Genomic DNA, 21,718 nt, shown 5'->3' with positions numbered 1-21,718 from the left:
TGAAAAACCAGCAAAGAAAATGATCCAAGGATGTTCATTTTACAGCATCGTTGTGTCCCACAGAGATTCTTGTTGTTACTGTTCAGTCATTTTCAGTGATCTGTACACTTCATATGTCGTGGTAGGGGGGAGAGGAGGGAATGCCACTATCATCCCATATCTTGCCTTTCTTTTGTAGCCAAATTCCTTGCAAAAGCCATCTACATTCAGTGTTTCCAATTCCTCCCTTCTTATTCTTTTTTACACCCTCTGAAATCTGATCTGATGATGATGATAACAAATCCACCATGTCAGTCGATTGAAACTGATCTCTCCAAAATTAAATTTGATAATTAAGAGATCAATAATAGTTTTGGAAAGGTCAGTTTCAGTTGACTGACATATTGAATATCATTATCATCATCATCTCCCTCCCTTTGTTTAAGACAACCCCTAACTTAGACTACTTAAACGGCCTTCTAACTGGTTTCCCTACTTTAATTCTATCCCCACTTCAATCATTTTCCATTCAGCTGCCAAGTCCAATCATGTCACCCTTCCAACCTATTCAATGAGCTTCCTTTTGTTGTTCATCCTTCATTCTGAAAGAGGACCAATGATATCATGAGGATGATGTCTTGACTTGTGTATAAATTGGATTTAAGTTTTCATCAAAGTCATCGGCCTCACTTTCTCCTCCAGTCATCAAAATGAAGTGGCAAGACAAAAGTCAAAACAAGTGGCAATGGCCCAAGGTGTCAAGCCTATTTTTTTTATCTCCAGGTCAAAGATAAAGATTTCTGAATTTTTTGAAGCCTATTCATAGACTGCCTCTACCTATCTCTCCAAGCTTGTACATTTTACATTCCCCTCCTCTTTCTACAATTATATTATACTGGTATACTTGCTGTGTTTCAAATAGGACAGTCCATCTGCTTTTTCAATGTCTGCTGTCCTGCATACCTGCAATGTTCTACCTTCTCAACTCCACTTTTATGGGATACATCCTACCTTTTTGTAGAAGGCCTTTCTTCAGTCTGCCCAACTACAAGTGACTTTTTCTCCCAACTTGTATTTCATCTACTTTGTATACAGCTTGAATATATATATTTATAATCTCCCCCATCATAATGTAAGATTCTTAGTTATAGGCACAGTTGTTACTATCTTCATCTTCCCAGATCATGGTAAAATACCCAGTAAATAATTAGTGGGGGAATAACATATTGGGGTGGGGGCCTTTTTTAAAAATCTACTACCTCCAAGACCATTTTTCCCAACTGTCATTTGTATTGGTATATTGTACAACAAGATGGCAATTGACTAATACAACTCATGATACTAGGGATATCTTAGTTTCTAGGGTTATTACTGATAAACTCTTACTAGGATGTTATCCATCACTTATTAGCTAAGTTTTATTGCTTTTAATAAGAATATTTATTACATAGGTAAAATAAAGACAGCTGTTACAGAAATATCCTACCAAACAAGGGGCACACTTTATATACATAGGATCTCTGGGGGTCAAAGGATAAACTCACAAGTATGGATTACTGGAAGTCCTTTTCTTCCTTTGTAGAATCTTCACAAAATTGCTTACAACTCTCAGTATAGCATGAACTATTAAATAAATAAATAAATGAGTGATGAAAGTACAAAAGATAAAATAAATGATTTTTATTATGCGATATTGAAAAGCTTTTGTCCAGACAAAATTAATGCATTTAAACTAAGAGGAAGCAATCAATTGAAAAAAAATAAAACTTTGGATCAAATATCTTTGATCAGGTTTTGATATCCTAAAAAAACAGACATCTAACAAAAATACATGACCAAAAGCCATTCCCCAAAAGGCAAGTGGTCAAAAAATATGAACAAATAGTTCTCAAAATAATTTCAAACTATGAATAATTATATGAAAGAATGCTGAGTCATTAATAACATAATTGCAAATCAAAACAACTAAATTTTCACCTCACCCTGCAGGCTGATAAAAAGGGTAAAAGATCCCAATCATTTATTTTGGAGGGTTTGTGGAAAGTAAAGAACAGTAATGCATTATTGGGGGAGCTGTGAGTTAATACAACCATTTTGGAAAATAATTATAAATTACTGAAATGGACTAAAATGGACTCTTTGAGTCCAGAAATTACACTGCTAGAAATTGATTGACAAAATGAAAGACTTCGTATACATCAAAATATTCATAGCAGCACATTTTGGTAAACAATAGAAACAAAATAGATATTAATTAGATAATCACTAAACAAACCATGCTACATTAATGTAATGGAATAGTTTTGTTCTTTTAGAAACAATAAACATAAATATATAGAATCATGGAAAGACACAAGAATCAATACAAAACAAAATAAGCAGAGAAAGGAAAATAATATACACAATGACTATGATAATGGAAATGGAAAGAAGAACAAAATAATCAAAACTGAATATTTCAGAGTTATAAAGAGAAAATTTGTCCATCATAAAGAAATATGAAAAGATATTCCTTTGAAGAAGTGAGGAACCATAGATAAGGAACAGGTTAAGAGACTTTTTTCCCAGTATGTTAATTGGTTTTGCTGATTTTTCTTCCTCTTTTTTTAAAAAGTTCATTGTTATGAGGGATAACCCTTTGGAGATATAGCTAATAGACCTGGGAGATATGTAGATAATACTTTTTTTTAAAAAATAGTAATAAAATATTTTAAAATTTTCAAAATGAAACAATGTCAGGCCAAACTATTCTAATTTCTTTTTATGTCACAAAAATAATATTAAATCAGAGGAATAATATAGACATCTGAAATTCTGCAATACATTTAATAATGTCAGTCAGAATATCTTTTTCAACAAAATGTAGAAATTTAAGCTGAATAATAGCATAGTTTGCAGAATCTGTAGCTGATTAAATGACTATATCCAAAGAGTATTTAATTACAGTGAATTAAACTCACCCTAGAGGGAAGTTTCTAGTGTTTATGAAGAGCTTTATCCTTACATTGTTCTGTTCAATATTTTAAACAATGGCTTGCATAAAAACATAAAAGGCATGCCTATCAACAATGGCAATAGAGATTAGTTAAATCTAGTACAGTGAGAGGAAAATGTTCAACCTACTCTCCTATATAACTACTTATCAAGGAAGATCATCAGACTGAAAGGTGATCAAGAAATCCAAGGAAAAATTACCAATAGTGCCTTTTTTCAGCCTGAAGCACAATAGAAAAACCTGCTGGCATTGATAAAAGAGGTCATCAAGTATGATCTTTATGGAACTCTTTAGCACCTGGCACCGAGTTGTGTACAAGGACAAGGAATACAAATCAAGAGCTCTCAAAGTAAAAATCATGGACACATGGATTTCTGAACAATTTTTGTCTAATGTTCAAAAAAATCCCAACATTATATTCTTGTATGTGACTAGGTGGTACAATGGACAGAGGTATGGGCCTGAAGTCAGGAAAATCTGAGTGCAAATAACAGCCTCGAGATGCAAAAGCTGTGTGACCTTGGGCAAGTTACTTGACCACTGATTCTCTCAGTTTCCTCATCTATAAAATGAGAATAATAATAGTATTTATTTTCCAGGATTGTTGTTGAAATTAAATGAGATAATATATATGAAGCACTTAGCACAGTGCCTGGTATATAATAAGCACTATAAAATTTTAGTTATTATTATATTCAACATCATCATTGTTGCTGTTATTGTTAAAAATAAGTGATCCTTTAAAATTCATTTTATGATAATATATATATATATATATATATATATATATATATATATATATATATATAAAATCTGTTTTTTAGCTAAACCAGGGAGAAACAAAATAGAGGGAAAAAATTATAAAATAATATCCCTAATGAATATAAATGGAACAATTTATAATAAAACTAGAGTGCATCCAGGAGGCTAAGTAGTTCAAAAACCAATGGTTAAAGAACCTAAGGATGTTTAGCTCAGAGAAGAAATCAGAGTTAGAAATCATGTCATAACCTTCTTCTAGTGGAAGAGAACTTTAGCTTTTCCTTTGGATCCTAGATGGTAGAATTAATGACAAAGTGGGAAAGTCACAAGAAGGTAATATTAGCTCACTTTGAGGAAAATTTTTCTTATAATTAAAGCCATCTAGAAAAAAAAACAGAATAAGGGTCTCAAAAGTGGAAATATTCAAGGAAGTACTAGATTGTTATTATTATAAAGAGAATTTTCATTGTGGGTATCAATTTAGAGATTAACTCAATGGTCTTTTCTAATACTCTATGATTCCCAGATCTATATCTCTACATTCAACTTCTCTGCTGTATTTTGACAGCCTGCTAGATATCTCTACCTGAGAGCTCTGCTTATACCACAAACTCTAAATACTAAATTGAATTCATTATCTTCTACCCTAAACCTGACCCTTCCCCTGATTTTTCTATTTCTGTCCATGGAACCTCTATTTTTTCAAAATCTGGAATGGAAGTTCCTTGAGGACAAAGACTATTTCATTTTTATCTTTGGGTTTTTAGTGCCCAGCTTATAGTAGAAACTTAATAAATATTGCTTGCTTGTGCAACTAATTGATTTAATTCTTTCCTCTTCCTCACACATCCAATCTCCTTTTAGACACCATTATTTCACTGTGTGCTATAGTACAGACTTCTCTCTGGCTCTTAAGGTCCTCTACATCATAATCCCAAAATACCTATCTAGTTTTTTTCTCATACTATTTAATTTTTTCAACACACTCTATGCTTTAAACAAGCTGGAAAATACTCTCTTCCCTATTATTTCTTCGATCTCTCATTTCTGTGTATTTTGCCCCACAATTCAATACGCCTAGAATAGACTGTCCTTTCCTATGTTGCTCCCTTCCATAACAGCCCAATTTATATGCCACTTCCCCCAAGAATTCTTCCTTGATCTAAAAACTATTCCCTGAAACTAAAAGTAATCTCTCATCTTCAAATTTTATATAATATTTTCCCAGCCCTTTTCTTTGTATTTAGAATATCACAGTGATTTTTAGTTATGTCATTTCTTTCTTTTTTAAGTTCCTTGACAAGAGAGCAAGTATTATAGCTATCTTCAAACCTAGGATATAGCAGATACTTAATAAATGTTTATTTAATTGTATCATATTGTATTGACTTGAATTAAACTGAAAAAAATATTTATAGTTAGGCAAAGTTTAAACATTTTGCATTTAAAGAGTTAAAAAACATACTGCTTAGAAAAATCATGGTAGTCTAGAAGAGAAAATGTGTTTTGTTTATTTGATAATAAAAATTCTCCTATTTTCTTTTTTGGCTCTTTTAAAAGCAAAATTAAACATAGCCTCAAAAAGAAGTGTCATAAATACTGATAAAGCCTTTTTACATCAATTAGCTGAGCTCATACTATTGCCATTTTCACCAGTTTCTTAAACTAGTCGATTATATGAAGAGATATTTCAGATATCTAATTTGAGTTATTATTCACTTGGGAATTAACAAAGCATAGATCTAGCTATAAACTTCTTTGTAGGTTTTTATTATATTGACATTTCCATGGATAGATAATATATAGAACCCCTGGGCATATCACTATCAAGGATGGTATTGATTTTATCAGGAACATTATCCTGTGATTCTTTTCCATATCTATTTATGTACATCTTTGTGGTTTGTAATTCCAGCAGTAATAATTTTTCTGTGGCTCCTGCATTTTTCATTGCATAGGTTACCCAAAGTATGGACAGGAAAAAAAAAGGTTTGTTGTCATTGCTTTTTTCTTCATTTTAGAACCTACTTGATTTAGGGTTCAGTTAAAATAGTAGAGAATATATTATAGAAATTTTAGAATTAGAATTAAATTTTAAAACAAGGATTATTTATCTTTTATTATATCAGTTTTTATAAGGATGGCTAAGAGATAAGCATTGGTAAAGTGGGAAGGAGGCAGATAAAATCTGAAGCATATTCATAAGGGTAATGAGAAGAAATTAGAAGGAACCTGATGCTTGTGTAAAGTTTCTGCTATTTTTCCTTGATTTTGTCTCTCATGTGTGTTCTTTCTTTGAGAGATGTCTATGTTTCACAGGCAAGTACATCAATGGAAGAATGTTGGATGGAAAAGCTGTAAGCTTACTCCTTAATTTAAGACTTTGATGGTAAGAATGGTATTGGTATTTGATGGTAGAAATGGAATATTTTCCTTTGCTGTACTTCAACAATACTGAAGATGAAACAAGAGACTGCAGTTGGTATATAAAGGATTTGAATGAGTGACTAAAATAGATTCTTCAAAACTAAAGTGAATCCAAATGATCTTTCAAGAAAAAGCTAGTGGATTATAAAGACTCCTGTGTGTTATATCTTTCTAGTGAGAGAAAAGAATAGATTTAGGATCACTTCAACTTTAGCCTTTTGCAATATCCAACTGCTGACTTAATCCAAAAACCAAATCAGAATAATTCTTCTTCTACCATACATGTAGACAAAACTTCTGCATGTTTAGGGTCAGGCTTAAGTCAATTTTCCATTGCTCTGGAGCACTAACAAATGAATTAGAAAAAAGGAGTTTTTGCCATATTGCCCAGCTCATAATCTAATCTTCTCTAGAAACTATGTGAATTTGTATTATGACACTAAGGATAGAATTGCTGATGAGAAACAGTCCACATTCTTCACACTGGCTACGTACATGCCATCAGAGCTACTCTTGCCTGACTACTTCCTTTCACAATTTGCTTAAGATATGAAATCACTATCTTTTTCTCTCAGTTGTTTGGAAATATCCTAACAAAGTCCATGGCTTCTTATTCACGTACATCCCCTGCTGAATTTGCGTCACTGATTTTTTAAACCTACTTAAAAGATTCTACTTCTATTCTGATCAAACACTGTTTTAGGACTGGGAACTAAGAAGACTTATTTTCCTAAGTTCAAATCTGGCCCCAGCCACTTATTAGCCATGTGATCCTGGGTAAATCACTTAATGCTGTTTGCCTCAGTTTCACATAAAATGAATGAGGAAAAAATGATAGGGTTATAGAGAGTTGCATACAACTGAAATAACTAAACAAGAACCAACAAAAAAAATTATTATCCCTAATCAATCTTTCAAGTCTTTCAAAATCTTTATGGATGAGAAGTTTGTCATTTAACCTGTTAGCTATCTATCCTAGCTATGCCACATCAGCAAATGTAATAAGGGCATCCTTATTTCATCGATAAAATAATTGATAAGAAAAAATTTAAAGAGAATAGAGCTAAAACTAGAATCTTAGGCCATTCCATAAGTAGATTTCCTTCTAGGTTTACATTAATCTGCTATTCATTGGATCCAGTCATTAGTTATAAATCCATTTCTCAATGAGCCTCCATTTCTATATTTTGTCTTCAAGAGTATTGTGAGAAAATGTCAAATATCTTGGTAAAAAATAGGCGTACTATATGTATTGTCTTCCTTTTGTCAACTAGCCTAATAACCAAATCAAAAAAAAAAAAAAAAAGAAAGTAGAGTTATTTTTTATCTGTTCTTTAGAAGCCCATGCTAGCTCACAGGAATCATGTCTTCCATGTTTAAGTATTCACATCATTCCTTTAATACATTTGAAATTTTTCCAGTATTCTAAATCAAGATTTCTGGACTATAGTTTGAAGGACCCTCTTCCTCTTTTTTGAACATCAGTCCATCAATAAGTACTTATTGTCTGCTAGGCATATCAGTCCAACATTTATCCATCTCTAGACTAGTAGCATCTCACCTTTTCTCCATACGCTATCCAGTGGCAATTCAATAATCAGATCTACAAAATTATTCATTATTCCTAAGAAAGAGTGCACTTAAGCCTGCAACTAATTTATCAAGAATCACTAGACACTTTCTTACCTCATTTATCTTAGATCTCAGTTCTATGTTGACCAGTTCAGCTTTGCCTTTACTCACCTGAAGATCATTCTCTATGCTGCTGAGAAACAAAATTAAGGTTAATTGCTTCTGAAGCATAGCTTCAGTCATGTCACTCTCCTGCTCAAAAACCTGCAACCTCCCCCAGTCATGTATTAAATAAGTAATCTGCTGTGGAAAGAGCACTGGATTGGAAGCTAGAATTCATGTTCAAATCCCATTTCTGCTACTCACCAGGCATTGGAGTAAGTTAGCTTGGTTTAACTTCAGTTTCCTCACCTATAAAATGGAAATAATGATATCTGTATCATATACCTCATAGTTAATGGGAAGAAAACATTGGAAAAGCCTTAAAATACTATATGGTTAGCTTCAGTTTCCTCAGCTATAAAATGGAAATAATGATATTTGTATCATATACCTCATAGTTAAAGGGAAGAAAACATTGGGAAAGCCTTAAAATACTATATGAACATGAATTATTGTTGAATATTTTAAACTTAGATATTCAGGTATTAAAAATCCTTACATGAACTATTTCCAAGCAATTTTCTAGCATTATTTTTTGGACTCCTCTCTGTTGTTTAAATGAATTGATCAAACAGAACGCTTCATTCTTTGCTGCTTTCATTCTGCTCTCTTCCTTCTCTAGCCCTGTGAGGACACCATACTACCCCCACCATCCCACCCACCCACCATCAGGAATGTTTTCTTCCCCCATCTCCATCTCTTCCTATTGAGATAGTTTTCCTCCTCTTTTTCCCAGCTCATAAAAACTTCTTGGGTCTTTGCCTAAAAATAACCTCTCCCTTCTCAAATCTCTTAGGTAACTTTCACATCCCCTACATGCCCAGTCATATAACTGACATATAGTGTTTGTATGTGTTCACATCTCCTCCCCCATTAGATCAACAGTACTTTGGGGACAAAGATTGTCATTGCCCACCTTTGTAATCCTAGTACATAGCACAAGGCCTTGCATATAGTAGGTGTATGATAAATGTTTCCTGAATTAGATTGTTATAGAATTTTTGGTTTGAGAATGTCCAGAACCTCTGCTCCTGGCCTTGTAATACACATTCTGTCTCATTCATAAAGTCTTGTCCTGAAAAATGGCTCATTCATTCTTGCCAAAGACCCACACTCAGGAGGATGAGAGTATTCAAGAACTTGGGAGATAGAAAACAATAATGGGATTCTTGGCAGTCCCTTAGACGCTGCTTTAGCAACACAGAATGACATTGGGAAGGGAAATACAAGCTGGCGGTTGTTTACTTGACCATTCTGAAATGAAGAACTCTCCTCACCTGCCATCTAGGAGCTGAAACTTCGGCACCTGAGCCACAAGGCCTCCCTTTGGATCAGAGTGAGGTTACAAGCTGGAAGGTATTATTGAGTTTACACTGCATTATGCTCTGAAGCCTTCTTTGTTTCCAGAGAATGAAAATGACGGGATTTCATTTTGAATGAGCAGTCAGCTGCTTTTTTCTCCTGCCTGCCACCGGAAGTCATCCCACAGGCCCGCTGTGGACTCTTTTACCCCTCGGTAGAGTTTCTCTCCCCGTTTTTTTTCCCTTAGAAACTCTGGCCACGCATGTTCATCCATTTCAGAACCTAATCATAGCTAACTTAAATCTTTCCCACATTACCCACATTAGTAATTGCAAAATAATAAACATGACAAAATTCAGATTAATAGGGGCATCCAGTGTAACTCCTATTGAGGAGAGAGCCCTCTGGAATTCTAAGCATAATGGGTCTGTGTTTATTTCTCAACCAGCAGCATAATGTGACTGATTTACAAGAGTTTAACTCAAGTGTTAATCTGACAGTGACGAAGAGCTTCTCACTGGCAGAATCACTTACACTATCATATTAGTTGCCTCCTCTATTAAAGCAGTGTGGTCGATAATTGGAACGCTTTTATGTCTAGTGGTTCTGACAAGGCTCTCCTCGGGTCACATATGGGCGGTCTAGCTTGCCGCAAAGCTGAACAGTGGCAAATAATTTAAACTGAGAAAGGATTGTTCTCTTCGTATTCTGGACCAAGGGCAGTTCAAGGAAAAGTAAGGCTGTGCACTGGCTACCTGCTGGTGTGTAGTAAAATAAGATGGACATGATACTGGATTGGGAGCACAATTAAATCTATTTTGCACCAATGTGTTGGTGGACAGATGAGTTTCCACATGGCAGCGCTTTATGATCTCTAAGGTAGACTGAACTAATAGATTGGTGTGGAGCACACTGAAGTTACTAAGGATGAGAAAGCAAGCAGCAGTACATTTGAACTCCAGGTTTCTCATATGCTCCACGTCATGCTGAGTTTTTATAGCTCCTGGCTTTCAAAAAGCCTGTTTCAAAGAGGTCTGCGCTAGACTGGGCATGCAGTTTTGCTCTGCAGATATTGTCGCTACCGATTTAGTGGAATGCAATTAGGAAGCCTAAATTAAGTGGTAATGGAGAACCAGCTCTTGAAACTGGAGTTTCCACGGCAACCACTGCTTACAATACAGCCTTCAGTTAGTTTTCCCACTTTATCTGCAAAATGCACAATTGAGCTTTAAAACAGCTTTGTGCTGAAAAACGCACTGTAAACAACTGTTTGCAATGAGAGTTTTACACTGTCTTTAAATAAACTATCAAATAAAATTTACTTGTCCACACTAATAAAAAAAAAAAATCTAGCCTGCCAGATATTAAAAGCTTTAGGAATTTGTTATTCATTTTCTGTGTTTAGATTGAATTCCAAAAAAGCCAAGAATCTCTGAGGGTTTGGTCTTCTTAACTTTTGTCATCCTTTCTCAATTTTTCAAGTACCCCCAAATATACATAGTCTGTCAGTCCCTCATTAAAATGCATTTTTCATTTCAGCAAAATACCGTAATTATAGCAAACTCAGAACTGCCTGGAATAAATGCACTGTGGTTTTTTTCTTTTTCTTTTCTTTTCTTTTTTTCTCCTAAAGTCTCTTTGATGTTTAATATCGTTTTTTGACTTTTCTTAAATTTTCTCTTTGTAACATTGTATAGCCTTGACAAGATTTTCATGTTTCTCGATTTAGTATTTGTTTGGAAGGTCTTGGGGGGAGGGAGTATTGGGGATTTTTGAGGGGGGTTCAGGATTTTTGGGGGGATGTTTTTTCTTTTTCTTTTTTTCTTTTTTTGCTACCCACGCTTTTTGGATTACTACACTTTCTTGATTGTTTTAATGCCTTATTTTAACTTGCCCATATGTTTAGTGGTTAACCAATAAGTAACCTCTTGTGACAACAAATATGTACAACATAAGAAAAAGTTAAAAGGACAATGTTGAGATAATTATCATGGTTTTTTTTTATATTCCATATTGTTCAAAATAATTGTGTAGAATTTTTATTTTTGCCAAATTCCTTTCATTGCCTGGTATGCACCCTATATTCCAAAATTGCAGGCTCCCCTTTAGTACTTAACCATTGATTTTATTTATTTGTGGAAAGGAGATTATTTAAATATGAAAGTAATTTCAAGCTATGATAAGTCCTGCAAAATCACATAGTTAAATTTGGGTAGTGGTAGCTCTCACTCTCTGTTTAATTACTAATCCTTAACTGAGTGAATGCTAGAAACAAGCCTGGACAAAGATGCATGCAGCTAGTACAAACTCACCGCATCCTTTGTATAAAATGTAGCAGTCCCAACAGCTTGTCGACTCTCAAGGTTGTTGTATTATATGTGTGATATTTTCATTGTGAGAAATTGCCATGTGAGAGGGAGGAAGGGAGAGGGTGTGTGTGTCACATTTGGTGCCTTTTATTATTGTGGCTTTGGGTCAGGCAGCTCTATTCCAGTGTCAGCAGTCATGTCTGAATCTGCATTTGATATGTTCTCTGTAGACGTTGAATATGCCAGGTGGGGAGCTTGCCCTTCACAGTAAGACTTTACTTTTTTCAGTTGTGGTGGCCAGGCTGAATGAATTCTGATCAGTTCAAAACAGTCTCTTCAGAGCTGACCTGAGGCAGATTCAGGAAGTGTTGGTACCCCCTTCCTTCTCACTACTCTCTGCTCTGACTAAGGGCTGATGACAACAAGGAAAGGAAAGTACAAGACTTGACTATCTGAGAATCTGCAAGCAGAATCAAACCAAAAATATGTGACTAATTAGTAGGTTTGATAATATTTAACACAATGAGAACATTTGGGGAGGTACATCTCTGCCACTTATCCAAGAACTGTTCTAAAAACTAAATTTGTTCTTTTGGAGCTTTTTGTGATGTAAGATGGCATCCAGAGGACTCCAATCCTCAAGAACATGAGCTTGTCAATTTTCAGTGTTTAATTGCATCTTTGATTGATGAATGTCACCAAATACGTGTATGTATGATTTTAATCTTGAGAAATAGAACTGAAGTTAGAGGACCTGTTCTACTCTTTGTGCAACTTTGAACAATCTTGTTAACTTCTGGGGACTCAAGTTCCTCACTGCAAAATAAGTGAGTGAGATTAGTGGGATCCCTTGTAGTTCTAAATCTATGTGGCACAAGGAGGTGATCTTCCTCATGCCTTACAAAATTTAGAAAATCTGCTCCATCAAGCTGAATCTCAAATGTAAAATCTACCATCAGGGAAAAAGCAATCTGGAAGAAATGCCGAGTACTGATACACACAGTTTTTGCAGGGCATCTTGTTTCAACGTGGATGGTCTGTATTTTCTCCTAACTACAAAAGGACACATTGAAATTATTTGACTCTGGCAAGAGTGTGTATCTTGATATGTGTGCATTCAATTCCACTTGACAAATCTTTGGGGCAAAGAGAAGGTTCGAGTGTAAGGAAATATCCTTGCCTTTTCCAAAGCTTCATTTTTAGACTAAACATGTGTTCAAATGATTTGCCCTCTCCAGAGAGTAGATTTGAATTCTGGCCAGTGATAGTAGGGAGGGAGAGAGGCAGCCTCACACTGAAGGCTATACAGGGTCAGCAGAATTTCCAGTGGTATTTCCTGTGCAGCAAGAACTCTCTACCTGACTATAAACTCTGTGTGCCATGCAGAGAGTGTGCCAGAGAATATAGCGAGTCTTTGCCAAGCAGAGTTGTCAAGTTCTACTATCAGTGCTACATGTTCATGCATATGGGACTGGGTTGTATATTTGTGTATGCACCTATGATTGGAGCCAACACAGACTCATGGTAATAACTCAGACAAGGACTTTACCACTTCCGTCTCTCATTTCCATATCTTCACCTAAGTTGTATTCCAAATCTGAAATGTGTCCCTTCTCATGTCTATCTTCAAAGCTTAGTTTTGTTACCACCTTCTACAATGAACTTCCCCCTAATTCAAATTTTTACTCTCTAAATTAATTTGGATTATTCTGAAGAACAGTTTGGAACCCTACCCAATGCGCTGTAAAAGTATGAATACCCTTGGATCTAGCAATACCACTATTGGCTCTATATCCCAAAGAGATTAAAGAAAAATGAAAAGCACCTATATGCACAGAAATATTTAAGGCTCTTCTTTTTGTACTGGCAAAGAAGCAGAACTTGAAGGGATTGCCATCAATTAGGGAATGACTAAACAAGTTGTTTGGTATATGTTTGTGACATTGTGCTATTAGAAATGACAAGGGAGAAATACCTGGAAAGACTTACATAAATTGATGCAACATGAAGTGAGAAGAACTAAGTGAATATTGTACAATATTGTAATAATCAATTGTTAAAGACTTAGTTATGCTAATCAACATAACAATCCAAGACAATTCTAAAAGATTCATAAAGAAAAATTCAATCTACATCCAGAAAGAGAAAATTGATGAAGTGAAGAACAAATTTGAAGCATACTTTTTACCTTGCTTTTTCTTGTTTTCTTTTTGCAACATGATTAATAGGGAAATATTTTATATAACTTTATATGTAAAATTAATTATATTGCTTGCCTTTTCAGTCAATATGGGAGGGGCTGGTGTAAGAGAAAGAGTTGAGAATTCAAATGTTTTTAATTAGTATTTAAATTAATAAAGCATAATTTTAAAAAACTTTATATTCTTTTATATATACTTGGTATCTGCTTACCTATTCTAATGTACCATGCTAATGATGCAAAGATATTAGGAAAATCAGTCTCTAACCTCAAGAAATCTAAGGAAATATTTAATAAATATTTAAGATATTTAAGGAAATAATTAGCAGGTCACAAACATAAAAAGGAACTTCAAATTTGAGAATTTAAAGTTTCCTCTCTACACATGTGCTGCTGAACTCAACTGGACAACAATTGTACAATGAAAAAGTAAAAGTTTGTAAGAGATGGAATATAGTCCTTAATCATATCACGTGAATGAAAGCAAAATTCAAAACTGTCTATATTGCTGTTTTACTCCTACATTGTTTTCTTATACATTGTGCATACAATTAAGTTATTGTGCTACAGAACAGGAATGGTGTTTTCCCTATATTCTCATATTGCTAGAAAATATATATTTATGTGTATCTCCCCCGAAAAAGTACATGAGGAAGACAAGGACTACTTCGTTTATTTTTTTTTTACTTTGTACATTCAGAGCCTAGAAAACAGTGCCTGGCACATTAAAGGCATTTATTAAATACTTGATTAAATGACTGATTCTGTTTCCCCAATGAAATGTAAGCTATTGAGATAAGGAATTATTTTCATTCTTGTCTTGTGCCCAACACATGGTACATTCTAGTTGTTCATAAAATATTTATTTGCAATACTTAATTATTGGTTGACTGAAGCAATTCTTTCTACCCCACCCTCAATAGAATGCTGACTTCCAAAAAGTGGGTATCCTTTTTTCTTTTCTTCTTTTTTGGAGGGGAGGGTATTTTTACATGCCTAGAACCCCAATGTCTGATACATAATGGGCACTTAATAAATGCATATTAAATTGAACTGTGTTTGGTTGAGTTTTCATATCCGAGCCACTACTGAACTGTCACAAAGTTTTCATTACCTTGAAGACTCTTAACTCTTCTTTTAAAACCATTCCTTTGTATCTGTAGGTTGTATCTGGATTTCTAGAATTAGCCCAGTTACGATTTTATATAGAATGAAAAGAAAGTTGCTTGGATGGGGGGAGAGAAGGGAGACAATTGTTATTCCTCATTATATTGTACTGCATTTCAAGATCACCAACAGAATCAGAGTAATATTAATAATTTGTTTGTTTTTTTTAAATGAAATCACAACCTAGGTTTTTATTCCAATGCATAATATTTTGATCATCTGCACTATCTGAACATATTTTAAAATATGGGGTTTTTTTCTATTCTCTAGGACTGAGCTTAGTGGTCACTCCTGTTCAGCTTTTGAAGGTTAAATATGCCTTTCATCTTTAAATAAATATATAAGGTTATAGGAATCATTTCTCAAGAAGACAATGGCTAAATTATTGTGTCAAAAGAGTATGGTTTGTCTTGTCTCCATGGAATAGATTGTGTGTGAGTTTCTTTTAAACAATGTTAGTTCTAAACATTTAAGAATCACAAAAGTCAATGTGGATTAAAATGCTATCTGCCAAGAAATTTAGAAATTAAAATAAATATTGTCTTTAAAACGAAGATGATCTCTGTTTTGATCACACACAGAAATGCTTTATAGTCCTGTCCTTTCAGGTGAAGTAAACATCTTAAAAATAAGCACAATAAATGTTTCTAAGCACAGTGTATTATAATTATAATTAGCTTTTCTCTCTATTATAAAGTTCCCTGCATCATTACATCTAATTACTCCCAATGAGTTTACTAGTTGCCTGGTTTGGGGGTATTGTTCTTGTCATTGTCATTGCTGTGTTTTGTGGTTTTGTTGGGTGATTTTTTTAGGCATAACATTTATGCAGTCATAAAGGCATTCATTTTCCTAGTGTTCTATCTTTATAGATACTTTATTCTCATTACTCTTTAAAAAAAAAAAAAGGATACGCGAGAATTGTTAGGGATTTCTCTTTAAACCCAGGAAACTAGGCAAATTCTGGAGAATCAATGGCCAGTAAGCTTCCTGGTATTGTGCAATAAATTCTAGCTTTTATGGACTTTTCCTTGCCCAGGTAGCTGCTAATACTATAGAAATTGATTGTTTGTGGTTCTCTTATCACTACTTAAAATATCTAATTGCTTTTTCTCCACAGATTTGGTTTTGGCTTGCTTGATTCTGGACGATTAATGAAGGAAGCCCTTAACTGGACAAATGATGGTCCCCAGAGAGACAATGTGTTGTTGATAACAAGTCTGATCTGAATGAATTGAGTCAAATGTGATTTTAATAGAATATAAGGGTACCTACCAAGTAACAATTAAATAAACCCTTTCAAAAGTTTCTTTCCCTAAAAATAATTAAGGCTTTCAGAAAATATTGATAAATGTGAATCTTCATACAGTTGGTTTCTGGGCATTTAGTAACCTATTTCTCATATCTCTGGATATGGGGATTTTTTTTTTGTTTGCTTTTTAATGATTATTCTGATTAGCATTTGGAAACGTGATTTGTTCTTCTATATATGGTCTTCAAAACCTAAACAAAAAAATTTTAATAGCAAAAAAATTTTAAAGTAGAAAAAATTCAGAAGTTGACAGCATACTATCATGGTTTTGACTAAATTCCATCCTTAGATATAGATACTGAACTTTTCTAGAGAGATAAGCATTTCAGGAGATCATTTAGTTCCAAAATCAAATACAGAAACTCCATTAAGAACCCAAAAAACAATAAGGCTTTTTTTAATCCTTTAAGTAACTTTACACCAACTTTAAAATCAAGAGATATCCCCAAAGAATTGGGTTAAACTGGAATATTTATTTAGCTGGTAGCCTACTAAAAATTATATAACCTTTTCACTTATTTCACTCTTTTGTTTGACTCCTCTAGAAGTTTTCTGAAAGCTATGGACTCCTTCTCAAAATCTTTTTAAATGCCTAAAATGAAATATATAACACTAGAAACAGTTATGTTGAAAATACAGTTATCAAAATATTTTTTAAAAGGAAAACAAGTTCATGGATACCAAATTTAGAAACTCTGGTGAGCTGTTTTTGAGCAAGGCAAATTCTTTTAATCCTAGTTGAAAATTGTTAATTGAGCAAAACTTAACCACCCCATCCATCAAACACAGGGAATATTCAAACAAGGAGGCAAGAACTTGAATCTAACTACAGTTATGTTTACTCACTAATCAAGTAACAGAGCATGTTCTGTTGATAAATACATCTATGATCAGATAGGACATTTCCCTTCAGTCTCTTCCCAGATTAAATCAGTTTGGCTGTTAAGATGATACCAATTTAAAAAAAAAAAAAAAAAGATAATACCAATCCTTATAGAGTAATTGCTTTCTCTACACTTAATATAAATTCTGCTTATTTGACAATACTAGCAGAAAGGATCTTTATCCTCATTAATTTTATCTCATATAGGATACCTTATACTCCAGCGATTGAAATCTTCTTGAAGACAAGAACTGCTTCTTGTACTTTTTTTAAATTAAAGTTGACTTTATTTTGAATTAACAGTCATCAACAAACACAAACATTTTAACATAAATTGTGAATTTGTTATGTAGTTTGAAGAAACATAATTTCGCAGTAATTAAAGTAATTCAATTGCTCTGTGTCCCTTTTTTGAACTAATTTTGTTTTCTTCTATACATTTAAGAAATGTTTCATTTATGCTCTTTTTGTGTCTATCTGTTACTATTATTAAAACTACCATCACCACCACAACCACTCTAACAGCTATCCCTTGTAGATAGATAGATACATGGATAAATAAATAATAGATAAGTATGTATATTCATATTCTACATGTGTACATATATTTATATACATGTATTGTGAACTATCAAAACAAATTCACCCATTAACTATGTCTGAAAATGCATTTCTCATTTCTTATTTAAAACAGAACTACATACATGGTAACCACTGAGGACTTATAGGCTACTATAACCACTAAGATTATAGGCTTCTGGAGGGTAGAGTTGCAGCAGGTCATAGCAAATGCAGACTTGGATTTGGAGACAAGAGAAACTTGAATTTAAATCCTGCCCTTTGAAATCTGTGTGATCCTGGGCAAGTGACTTAACCTCTCAGATCCTGTCTCCTCATTTGGAAAATGGACATAATTACCACCCTTAAGGGATTATTGTCAGTGTACATGTCTAGTAACTAATCTATTTTCGTCCTTTCCAGCAAGTGCTTAATTAATATATTGTTTTTATTGTTTGTCCTTCATGGTAGAAAAGGGGTAATGTCTTGATTAGCAAATCAATTGAATTTAAGAAAGGCAGGACTTTACAAAGTTATCAGCTTCACTCTCTCCAAAGTCATTCAGAATCCACTAGTCAGAACCGCTGGTAATGGCCCTGGTTACAATGGGAGACCCTGGCCCTTTTAAGCTAAGATCTTTCCTCAGTCTCAGTTTGTCTGAGGCAATACCCATTCAGTGATTAAGGCAAAAGATGGCCTACTTTGATTTCCCAAAAGTATCATTCTAGAAGAAGAAGACTTCAGGGATAAAAACAATTTCTATTTACACTTACTCTGAACCATCAAAATCTAAGCAATGAATGAGTGGGCTTTGGACTAGGACCTATTACTAGCTAATTATTGAAAGCCAAGGTGATTTGAGTTTAAAGGCCTAGTCAAGTTAGTTTTTGTCCTTCATTCTTAGAGAGGATCCAAATGGCATTACAATGTCAGTCAAGTTTCAACGTTTCTGACTGGAGCTGATCAGACCAATATGAGCTAAAAATGCTCTACCACAGGTTGAACACAATTACGAATATGAACAATCAGAGTGGATTTTCTAACTTTAGGTTCTCTTATATCAAAAGAAAGCATGAGAATTTCAACAAATGAGAATTACCAAGAACTCTCCATTGGAAATACTTTGGTGGAGATAGTATTGGCCACTATTAATATAAGCAAACCTGAAATGGAGTAAAGACACAAATAGTAAAAGTATGCATCAATACCATCTTAAAATATGTATCAGCACATTTGGCAATAGATCTTATTATTCATAAGAAAGGGCATTATACTTCATTTTATCAATTGTACTTTTGGATCCAAGTCATATAACATATCACTGACTGATATTGAATAATTGTAAAATAAAAAAAAGTTTCATTCTTAAGCTTAAATTAGATAAAATAAGAGATGAAACCAAAAAGCTACTAAAATCTATAGTGGAAAAACTGAAGACCCTGAGGTTTTCATAAATTTTCACATAATGCAAACTCTATAAGGTACAATATGTATAGGGAAAAAATGGCAAAAAATAACACCTATATCTCAAATGACCTTGAAAAGGAAATAAAAAGGGGCCCTAGGTGGTGCAGTGGATAGAGCAACAGCCCTGAAGTCAGGAGGACCTGAGTTCAAATATGCCTCAGACATTTAATATTCTTAGCTGTATGACCCTGAGCAAGTCACTTAACCCTAATTGCCTCAGCAAAAAAAAAAAAAAAAAAAAAAAAAAAAAAAAAGGAAATAAGTATACTTTGGATGAAATTTTTTAGTATTATTTTAAATTTATTCATGTATTTGAAACAAATAAAAAGCAGAAAAAGAAAAAAGAAAAATGGAAAAAGAAAAAATGCCATGTGTACAGCAGAACACGAGAGGATTCAAAATATGAAGCAATAAAGTTCCATTTCAAAAAAGCTTTATAGTGAATACTACACATTATGTTTAGAGCTCTCTTTTCTTTGCTTCATTGTAGTTTTCTTTTCTTTTCAATTTGCATTTTTTATTTATTCTTTTTTCCCTTTTCTCTCATCTCCTCTAAGAAAGCTACAATTTAGCACAAATATATACATATATACACATATACCCATATGCATATGTATACACATTCATAGATACTTATAACCATACTCATATATACACAGACTAGAATTCTTAAAGGACAGAAATGACTTAACCAGGCAAATGACTCCTGGTCAGGGGTAGAACTAAGGGCCATAATCAGAGAGTAGAGAAGAAAAGGAGAGTAGCTGGACAAAACAAGCAATATTCTAATTCCACAATGAGGGCTAAAGAAAAAAGTGAGAATCCTTATTCTGTAGTATTCCAGCAAGTGAGCTGTTTCCACTTTATGAAAGCAACCCTCAATATTTGGTTAGTATATGGCTGTACAAATAAGATTTGACCTGGTAGTAGAATGTAAGTTAAAAACTTAATATCTTTCATAGACTTACTATAAGGCAGGTAGTTGGTACAATGATCACTCACTGGACCTAGAGTCAGGAAAATAATTCCAAATCCAATCTGTCTTACTAGCTGTTTGTCTCTGGAGAAGTCACTTACTCTCTATTCCTTCAACTGTAAAATGATGACAATAACAGGACCTACCTTGAAGAGTTGTTGTGAGAATCAAATAATATAATATTTATAAATACTTAGTACATAGTAAATATGTCTAGCACATAGTAAATGCTATATGCTTATTCCATTCCCCATCACCCATATGGCAAATTCTAATATAATAAATACACATCTTAAAATAGGAGAAGTCAATCAATAAAATATATTGGGACCACCACATTAACAAATTCTTGCTCAAATCATTTAGTTATAAATGACATATAAAAATTAAGAATCATATTTAATATATCTTGTCATACCCAATATCCACAATCTCCAAACAACATGGAATAAAAAGATTTTGAAATATTTGAAAGTCCTCTCAATGATTGGAATTATTTTGGACTGGCATGAGATGAATCATATCATTCTTGCTATCCTGTCTGCTACTGGAGTAATACTAAGGATGTTTTTCAGTTATGAGTGTTCTCTAACCCTAATCCTACAAAGAATAGGCTTTATATTCTAATATTTATATAAAATATGATAATTAGATACAAATGAATAAATATGGAATTATTACCATCCCATATTTTTATCAAAACTCCATCAGTAAAAAGGAGTTATATAAGGAGGAGGAAGAGGAGAATAAGGATGAAGAAGAGGAGGAGGAAGATAGTTGTTATATAATGATTTTATATTTACATAGTATTTCAAATTTGCCTTAAGGTTTAAAAAGAATTTCACAATATTTCCATTGGCAAAAGTGAAACTAAAAGGTCACCCAGCTAGCAAATGTCAGAGACAAGATTTAAAATCTGATCTTCTTAATTCACAAGTCCTCCATTCTATCCACCATGCCACACTGACACAATGCAAGGATTTGGCATGTATATACAATTCTTCAGGTGACAGAGAAATGAATGAATTATTTGTCTTTGTCATTTGTGAAGTCTTCATAAGTTCTATTTCATAATAATAAATAACTGATTTTTGAATAGTATGTGATGTGAAATATGCACAGACTCAGCTTTTGGATATACTCTGAAAATGTGGCCAAATGTGGTGATAGCGTTTACTGCTACTCAAAGCATAAAAATTAAACACACACACACATACCACCACCTCTATACTACCATTATGAATCAAAAAGCTGTCAGATTATTCATCCCAAGGACAGATTAGAAACCTATTGCTGAGTATTTGTGACAAACTATCTTGAGAGTTCTAGAGGACAGAGTATGGGAAAAGTGACAATGTTGGACATTGAGGATTAGAGTTGAACTTGAATTAAACTTGTTTTAGCCTTCATTTTGAAGAGAAGCAATGACATCACAAGGTAGTGTCTTGACTTGCCCATGAATTGGATCAGTTTCACATTCTATGTCAGAATCATTGAAGTTCAGTGACAAGACAACAAAAATCACAATAACTGGAGATAGCCCAGGAGGCAGTGGACAGCTTTGGCATCTTTAGTGCCTGAACAATCCTAAGCATTCCACAGCACCTGCTTCAGCTGCTTTCATGGCCTTTAGAGCAAATTATTCTC

Source organism: Sarcophilus harrisii, chromosome 3, assembly GCF_902635505.1.
Source record: "Sarcophilus harrisii chromosome 3, mSarHar1.11, whole genome shotgun sequence".
Classification (NCBI taxonomy): Eukaryota; Metazoa; Chordata; class Mammalia; order Dasyuromorphia; family Dasyuridae; genus Sarcophilus; species Sarcophilus harrisii.
This window is presented reverse-complemented; position numbering follows the sequence as displayed.